General features: G+C 34.1%; 1 pseudogene; it reads left to right on the top strand.

Moving 5' to 3' along the window:
- LOC106464525 overlaps window positions 1-9,176 on the top strand; it is an 82,858-nt pseudogene that overhangs the window by 55,754 nt on the left and 17,928 nt on the right.

Raw genomic sequence — 9,176 nt, 5'->3', positions numbered from 1 at the left:
TAATGGATCTAAATTAGCAATGTTTTCTTTATTATTAAAAGTATTTACGTTTTTATTAATAACAGTATTTACGTTTTACTGACGAACAGATGGCACGTCAGAGTTTTTGGACAGCCTTGTGAGCACTGCATCAAGATGGTGTAACAGCAATTCTTCTCCTGCTCTTGTGCCTCAGAATTCCTGGCTAACTTTAGCCTTAGCTCCTCAGGTAACAGTCATCACTTGTCCTCATGCAATCTCGCACGTGGTGTCCACCCCAGATAGTCAGCACGTGCTGTGTAGCACGCAAGAGAAAATTATTCATATGTATAACTTGCCTTCGAAAAGTCTTGTCAAAACCTTTGTAGGTTAGTAAAACTGTTTCGTTTTTTATGCCCGTGAAATTTTAAGATAACTGTTAACACAAGAAATCGTAATAATAATAATAATATATAAAGAGTTACTTAGTGGTCAAATGACTTTGCAATACCAGCTACCGTTTAATGACAATCACAAGTTTCCAAAATAGCTCCACATTAACGTTTTTGATACCGTTTCGTATTTTTGAAACATAATATCGTATCAAATTTTGAAAATGTATGCAATATGAACGTAATTACAAATTCAGGTTAAGATCATTGCAAGGATTTTAAAATATGCCGTATGATAAACAAGAAACTTGCGGTAACGGGCCCTTCCTTTATTGTTTTAACTTTGTAAAGGTAAATAATTTTCTTTCGCTTGTGTCACTGACCACAGTTTGCGTGGCATTGCTGCACGCGGAATGTAGCTTGATTTTCTTAAGTTAACTCAGTTTACAAAAATAGATCTATCTCTAAAATTGGCACCTTAAGCAAATCAACATGTCTGACTTATTATTAATGATTACACGTAGCCCATTAGACGTTGCAGCTAAATTCAAATGAACGCTGTCATAATATGTTTTATCAGAAGCAATCAAATAGGACCTGTATCTTAATCCCATCACTCTGTTGGTTGTTTAGAAATGCATTTTTGCTACAACTGATTTTGTATATCTGTTCCACCAGCGGTTCTCAGGACTTTCTGTCAGACCGTTTGTTTACAGATGGTTGTTGTCACAAAACCTTTATTTACAGATTTTTGTTGTCAAAAACCGTATCTGTTGTATACAGATTATTGCTTCCTCATACCGTATGTTTACAAACGATTATTGTCATAAAAAGTTTGTTTACAGATGACTGTTGTCTCAAACCGTTAGATACAGATGATTGTTGTCACAAACTGTTTGTTTACAAAAGATTGTTCTCACAAACCATATGTTTGCAGGTGATTGTTGTCACAAACCATAGGTTTACAAATTATTGTTGTTATAAACCGTTTATTTACAAGTGATTGTTGTCACAAATTGTATGTTTACAGTTGATTGTTGTCACAAATCGTTTATTTGCAAATGATTGTTGTCATAAACCGTTTATTTACAAATAATTGTTGTCTAAAACCGTATGTTTACAGATGATTGTTGTCACAAAACGTTTATTGACAGATAATTGTTGTCTAAAACCGTATGTTTACAGATGACTGTTGTCACAAAACGTTTATTGACAGATAATTGTTGTCTCAAACCGTATGTTCAGAGATTATTGTTGTCATAAACCGTTTATTAACAAGTTTATTGTTGTCACAAACCATTTATGTACAAATGATTGTTGTCACAAATATTTATTTACAAATGATTGTTGTCTAAAAACCATATGAAATATTTAGAACGTATCCACCAACAAATAGTTTTCATGAGTTGGTAATATACAATCTGTGGTAGGGTCTTGCCAAAAGCAAGGAGTAAAGGCTTAAAATGAATTATTGACGCTTTTTGATAATTAAATCAAACGATCTAAACGTTGAAAGCAGATATTGTTCCCAGTTCTCTTAAGGATAGAGTGTCGTGATGTAGTTTATGTAAATTCTGCTTTAGATCAAAATTAATTTTTGAACTTTCTACAGTTTACTTAAGGAAATGAATAGATGTCAGTAATAAATTTCGTTTAGTCACTTCACATCTGTCATAGTTGAGTGGCGCCAGCTGCCCATCAACAAATACATAACAGAGATTAAGCCACATTAAAATGAAATTTGTACACGATATTTTTATATTGACAGTAAATAATTAACAAATACGTCGTATGAATTGTGTTAAAATGAATGTATTCGTTTGTGCTACAGTGTAGTTCTTTTTTATCTTCAAGTAATTTTATTGTTTTCTTCAAACTACTGTATTGTCATTTTCGTCTCTAAGTCGAATAATTAAATGAAAACATCGGTTTTTATATTTTAAGTCAGATGGATTTTAATTAGAGTAATATTTTATGATAGGTTAAGGGGTTATGTTCTCACTAAAAAATGCGTATTGTTTTACATAATGCATCATATTCCTGTTCTTTAAGGACATAAAGCGACAATCACGTGCTTACACATAACCCCATCCGGGCGCTACCTGGTGAGCGGCTCAGAAGATACTGATGTAATACTGTGGGATATAGATCAGGGAAGTATGCAGCGTCGACTCAGGTACAAGAAGAAGCTATCGTATGACCCATGTTGTCTTAACAATCCCCCCTTAAAGTAGATTAGCTCATCTTTTGTCTTTTTATGTCAATATTTCTGAATATAAGCTAACCTGTTTATGATCGTGTAAAGACTGCTTTTATTGTTCTCGTTTTATTGTGATATTTTGATCTGTACATTTATTATTGTTATCTGTCATTATTTATATACCATATTTTTCTTCTTCCTACATTACCATCTGCTGTTTATGTATTATCACTGTTATCACTATATTTCTTTTAGTATTTCAATATCTAAAACTAGTTGACATACTTTTTATATTATTTTTATTATTCGAGAGTTTAAATCCTACTTAACTTTATTTTTATAGTACAAATAGAAGAAAATATTGTTTACCATATAGATGGCACAGACACAAAAATATATTTATAAGATACAATATTTCGGGTTAGTGCTCTTCATCAGATATTTATCTTAGATTTAGAACAAAAACGAATGTAGAGAATGTAAAAATTGCATGCGTAGCACATTTAACATTGAGTTAATTTTTGTATCACATCTTTTCGATAAATATTATACAAGAAAAGGAAAAGTTAGATATTCTATTACGTAATAAGAATTAAGAAAAAATAGCAAAATACAGATTAAAAGTGCATTTGAGAATACAGGAAAAAGAAACTCTCTAAGAAAGAAAGGCATTCATTTAAACAAAAAGGGGTTCCCAAGTTATTGATTGATTGTCTTTTATGAACGTTTGTTGAAGCACGTATAAGTCCTAGAATCGACGAATCCTCAATTGTATGCCTGTTTTTAGTGAAACGTTTGTCTATAAGGGCGTCTTGGTTCAGCAGTTTAATATGGTTTAGATGTTCGCGTGCTCGATCACCGAGTCGGTGGCCTGTTTGTCCAATGTATAAACTACCGTACTTTCTATTAATTCTACATTAAATGATACATTCAGTAGTGCATTTAAAGGATAGATTTATGTTGGAAGTCGTGTTTTTTCGTGTACGTGTGTGTTGTTTGTATATGGACATGTGACACATGTGTTTCGTTTACATGCTTAAGTGCTTGGAGTATCATGTTTTCGTTTCGTTTACATGTCTGAGTGCCTGGAGTACCATATAATTTGTATAGCGGTAATAATTATGGGTATGATGTTGACTTTTTGTTACGGAAAGGGTTGGAATATTTGAAAAGTAGATATATGTGTGTGAGTCTGTGTTTTTATAATGTATACTAGTGATCAGACAGTCGTCTTGTGTGGATATATTAATGTCCATTAAGAGCAGTTTTGTTTCCGATATTTCTCATGTAAATTCTAGACAAGGGTGGAAAGAAAGTATATAGTACAGGAATGTTTCTAATTCTGTTTTTGGCATGGATGTGATCCCTAGTATGTTATCAATGTAACAACAAAACACCAGTGGTACTGATCCATTGATTTGATTAAGAATATGATTTTCGGTATATCCAACCAAGCGGTTGACAAAGGTAGGACAACTTTTTTTTACCCATAGTGACCCCGCAGTTCTGTTTGCAGTAATTACCATTAAAAGTGGATGCTAAACGGAGAAATGTATGCTGTTGGAAGATCAAATGTGAGTTTTTGGTCTAAAACTTGTTTTAGTACAGTTAAACCTTCATTGTGGGATAGATATGTATAATGATTTCATATAATTGTAGGGTTCATTTCCATTTAAGTGTGTGTTCTTGATTACATTAATGGCAAGGGTGCTATCCTGCATGTGTGTTTATAAACTTGTCAAGAAGAATGATAAAACGTCGTCAAGGTAGCAGAATATTTGGGTAACTGCATGTGAATACAGTAGTTTGACCTAGATGTCCTGCTTCATGAATTTTGAGGAGAAGATAGAAAATATAAATTATAGGTTCATTTACAACGTGAAATTTGGCTATTGTTAACGTAGATATCCTCAGATGTGGGTGTTACTAGATTGTTGAAGACAAGAATTGGGTTGTCTTGAAGAAAACACTTGCAGGATTCGTTGTGATTTATTTGCAAGGTTCGTTGTGAATTACATACAGAGTTCGTTGTGATTTACCTGCAGAGTTCTTTGTGACTTATTTGTACGGTTCGTTGTGATTTACCTGCAGAGTTCTTTGTGACTTATTTGTACGGTTCGTTGTGGTTTATCTGTAAGCTTCGTTGTGAATTACATACAGAGTTCGTTGTGATTTACCTGCAGAGTTCTTTGTGACTTATTTGTACGGTTCGTTGTGATTTACCTGTAAGCTTCGTTGTGATTTATCTGCAGGGTTTGTCGTGATTTACTGGTAGGGTTCGTTGTGGTTTATCTGCAAGGTTCATTGTAGTAGGTTTGTAACTCTCTTTATTCTCTAACATTAACCCAATCCAACTTTGTTGCCTTTTCTTATTATCCATGATTACTTCATTGTTACTTGTACTTTCATTTTGTTTTGTTTTGTTGGTGTTTAGAACTTAAGTTTCTTTGGTGTATTTTATTGTTGGTAATGTTTATGTTTTAGTTATTCTTACTCCTTTTGGACCAACATCGGTTAGTTTACCTCGTTTATTATTTTGTAGTTAGAGTCATCAGAATCGAGGACCAGAACCCATTTCGTTCCCCTATAAGCTTTGAGATATCCCCAGTTTGAATTTTGTTCCAAAGTAGAGGCTCTCTATAAACAGGTAAATATGTGAGCTAAATAAACGTAAAAACATAAACCGTACTTTTCGAACAAAATATTAGCACAAAGAAAGTGTCGAAATAAGTTTCATGGTTATTATAAAATGACTCTGGTTGCTGGAGGTAAAGAGTTAAAAAGATACAATAAAATAAGGTAAAAAAATGTCCGGAAACTGCTTATTTTCGCATTAATTTTGCTTGGTCCCCCACTGCTTAAAATGGGTGCAAATTGCCGTTCTAATTGTAATGATTTTCCGGGAGAAAATGCCCCCAAATGGTTCAAGTTTCCCCTTGCCTTCGGCGGAGGCACTTCTAACGAACTTTATTCGCTTCACAACTTTTACACATACACACAAACATATACACGCGCGCACATTTTGCTTCCGACGACTAAAATTAATTATCCTAGTTGTAACTGTAGTTCAGCTTTTCCCCATTATCACTGCTGTTGTTTACACTATACATTATGCTGGAGTTTTTAAAGTTCTCGAAGGATTCCTTTATCATTTTTATAAGAAAGTTTATTTTTTTCATAGTAACCTATCATTGTATTTATATACAGCATTTTTTACATTTTGATTTGTTTATTATTTTCGATGCTTATTGCGTGAGTACTTTCTTAATGGCTTGAATCGTTGTTTGAATTTACTCCAAATAATATGTAGAAATATTTCAATATAACTGAAAAACGTTCACAGCATAGCGTATTGTCACTGTTTTTTATTATTATTTATTAATATTATTTGATTCATCGTTATAAGTATTTATCAACAAGAAACCTAATCGTACAGGAAACACTTAAATACCTGACTCATGGTCACAAGAAACCCTAATTACTGTCCCAAGAAGTTATAAGCGTTGTCACAGGAAACCCAAAGTATCGTCAAGGAAACTCTAAGTACCCATCGAGAATTTCTAAGTATTGTCATGACTACTTTCACGAGAACTCTTAAATACCGCACAAGGACTCTAAGTATCGTCACAAGAAACCCTAGTTACTACTCCGAGAAGTTCTAAGTGCTGTCACGGGAAACTTCAAGTACCGTCATGGAAACCTTAACTTTCCTCAAGGGAAACCCTAATTATTGTCACAAGAAACGCTAATTACTATCCCGAGGAGTTGTAAGTGTTGTCATGGGAAACCCGAATTATCGTCAAGGGAAACTCCAAGTACATATCGAGAACCTCTAAGTTTCGCCATGAACACTGCCGTGGTAAACTAAGTGTTGTCTAGAGAAACCTCAAGTACCGTCACAAGAAACTCTAAGTAACAACAACTAACTTGGTAAGTATTTTGGTTTTAAAATCTAAAAAGCCCCGATGGGGCTTGAGAGACAAACAGGGGCGTTCAGACACTGTTGTTTTTCTTCACCCCGCTCGGGAAATTAAAGTTTAATCCAGTAGTGAGAATGAAAATTTAGCGCTAACATTAGGAATTTAAAGTCAAACGGGCTTAAACAGATTATAAGACTATTTAGCACTTGACTTTTAGTGGTTCAGACACGACATGGGAGAGGTCTGTAGTTAACTTTTGGTGGTATGCCCGCCTGAAGCCGTTGGAAAAATCATGGATGTAAAGATAGTGAAAAACAGACGAAGAAAAGGAAGTTTCTTGAAGTCCTTCTTTGCTGCTTCATCTCGGACGGTGTAGAACCAAACCATAGAGACGAAGTGTTTCCTCACTGCCTCCCCGTTCTGGGAGTGGGTAATTTGTGCACCTGCTCACTATTAAATTTATGTCAACTTTAAACGAGTACAGAAGGTCACGTGACTCGGTCAAATCGACCGACCCCGTGTTGAAAGAGTTTTAAGTAATGTGACGGGAAACTCTTAAATACATCTCAAATGGTCACAAAAAAAAGTCCTGAGTACTTCCACGAGAAGCTCTGAATGTTATCAGGGAAATATTAAGTCCTGTCACAAATATTGTTGTAATTATAAAATGTTTTTGAGAAGTGCATGATGTTCCTCTTGCCCACTTTTATATGATTTGAGTTAGTAATCGCTATCTTTCCAGCTCAGTGGTATAATGAAATGTGTGTTTTGTTTACTGTAGTCCTACAGGTTATTTACATTTACAAACACCTGGATCTTAACAAGTAAATGAACACATCTCAAGCTTCAAAACATTCTATCTTACAACAAAAAGAAGACTTCTTATGCAAAAATTGTGTAAAATATGTTTCAAAACTTATATTACAGAATAATGTAGTTATTTGACACAAACTAGGAATATTCATGATTCTATCTTTGGCAAATGTTGTCACTAATATCGTATAACCTCCTTTTGTTTCAGTCATCATATAGCTGGAGTTTTGTGTGTTACAACAACAAATTCGGAAACCTACATTTTAAGCGGTTCGGAAGTCGGAGTTGTAATTGTTGCTCGACTGGACTCTGGTCACGTAGTGCAACGGTTAGAAAACCACCGGGGGGTAATTAACTGTGTAGCCGTGAACAGCGGGGACGACATATTTGTAACAGGTAAAAGACATTTTGGTAAGCTCTCGAAATATTGAAATGACGTTAAATGCTTAAGATTTATAACATATATACTTTTGGTACAAATCATATTTATCTCCATATCATCGAGTTTTGATTTTATCTTTTCCACGTACATTAACTAAATAGTGGTTCTTGACTGTGATAATGACGTACTTGCTGTGGAATAACGTTTATGGGTGCGCGACATTGTATTCGAGTTTACCTGTTAATCATAATTTAAATCCAAACATGCTTAATTATAAAAGAAGCTAGATATTACAATAAAAACTGTGCTCTCTGTCTTTAAGGCTCTTCTGACTGTACCGTGTGTATCTGGTGTCTTGAAGATTTTAACCTACTCAACACCATTGCCTTGACTGCTCCAATCTGTCACATGGGACTTTCTCGCGATTCAACCTTTCTTCTATTGGCTTGTGAGGACAACACAGTACACGTGCGGTCTCTGACGACGGGCTCGGACGTCCACTGTTTGCAAGGTCATTCTGGTACTGTAACAAGCCTGTGCTTTGCCAAAGATAACTGTCGGTGTGTTGTAGGATGTCATGATGGCAAAAGCTATGTTTACCATATTCATTCAGCTAAATTGCTTCAGACTCTTGGAGGGCATTCGGATGCCGTTAATAGCCTTCAGGTCAGTCATGAATTTATGGAAGTATCAATAAATTATAATTTGTGTTCAGTAAATCAAGTTAAAATTTTTACTGAAGATCTGAAAGTTGAGAATAGGTGTGATTCGTGAATTTCTATCCATCCACTAAACAAGCAGTCCGTGTTGTTCACAGGACTATGTTTGACCTTCCTGGTTGAAAGACGTGACGAGATAGTTTTGAGCTGCTTGGTCTCAGTTTTCAATTTTTCACTAAAATCAGCTTTTCCTCATCACCCAAAGTATCACCTCGTGTTAGTTTTGGTTCGCCTAATAAAATATGTTATGTATGTTGTACATGGATGAACGTGAATGTTTATGTCAGTTGAGTCCAGAATGAATATCTACTCGCATTACGTTCCCATTAAACATGGAATAGGTTTCTCAATAAATTAAAACATGTCAGTATTTTTTCTTCAGGACATTTCTTAATATGTGATTTTAAAAAAATAAAATTTTCTATATCTGTACCTATTATACTTTTCAATACATTATTTGGAAAAGTAAAACTTTCAATAATTATCTCTAGAACGTTTCTCAATAAATAAGTTGAAAAAAAGGAAAGTTTATCTATCACTAGAACGTTTCTCAATAAATAAGTTGAAGAAAAGGAAAGTTTATCTATCTCTAGAACTTTTCTCAATAAATAAGTTGAAAAAATGAAAGTTTATCTATCTCTAGAACGTTTCTCAATAAATAAGTTGAAGAAAATTAAAGTTTATCTATCTCTAGAACTTTTCTCAATAAATAAGTTGAAGAAAAGGAAAGTTTATCTATCTCTAGAACTTTTCTCAATAAATAAGTTGAAAAAATGAAATTTTATCTATCTC

Source organism: Limulus polyphemus, unplaced genomic scaffold (assembly GCF_000517525.1).
Source record: "Limulus polyphemus unplaced genomic scaffold, Limulus_polyphemus-2.1.2 Scaffold1676, whole genome shotgun sequence".
In the NCBI taxonomy this organism is placed as follows: Eukaryota; Metazoa; Arthropoda; class Merostomata; order Xiphosura; family Limulidae; genus Limulus; species Limulus polyphemus.
This window is presented reverse-complemented; position numbering and strand designations above follow the sequence as displayed.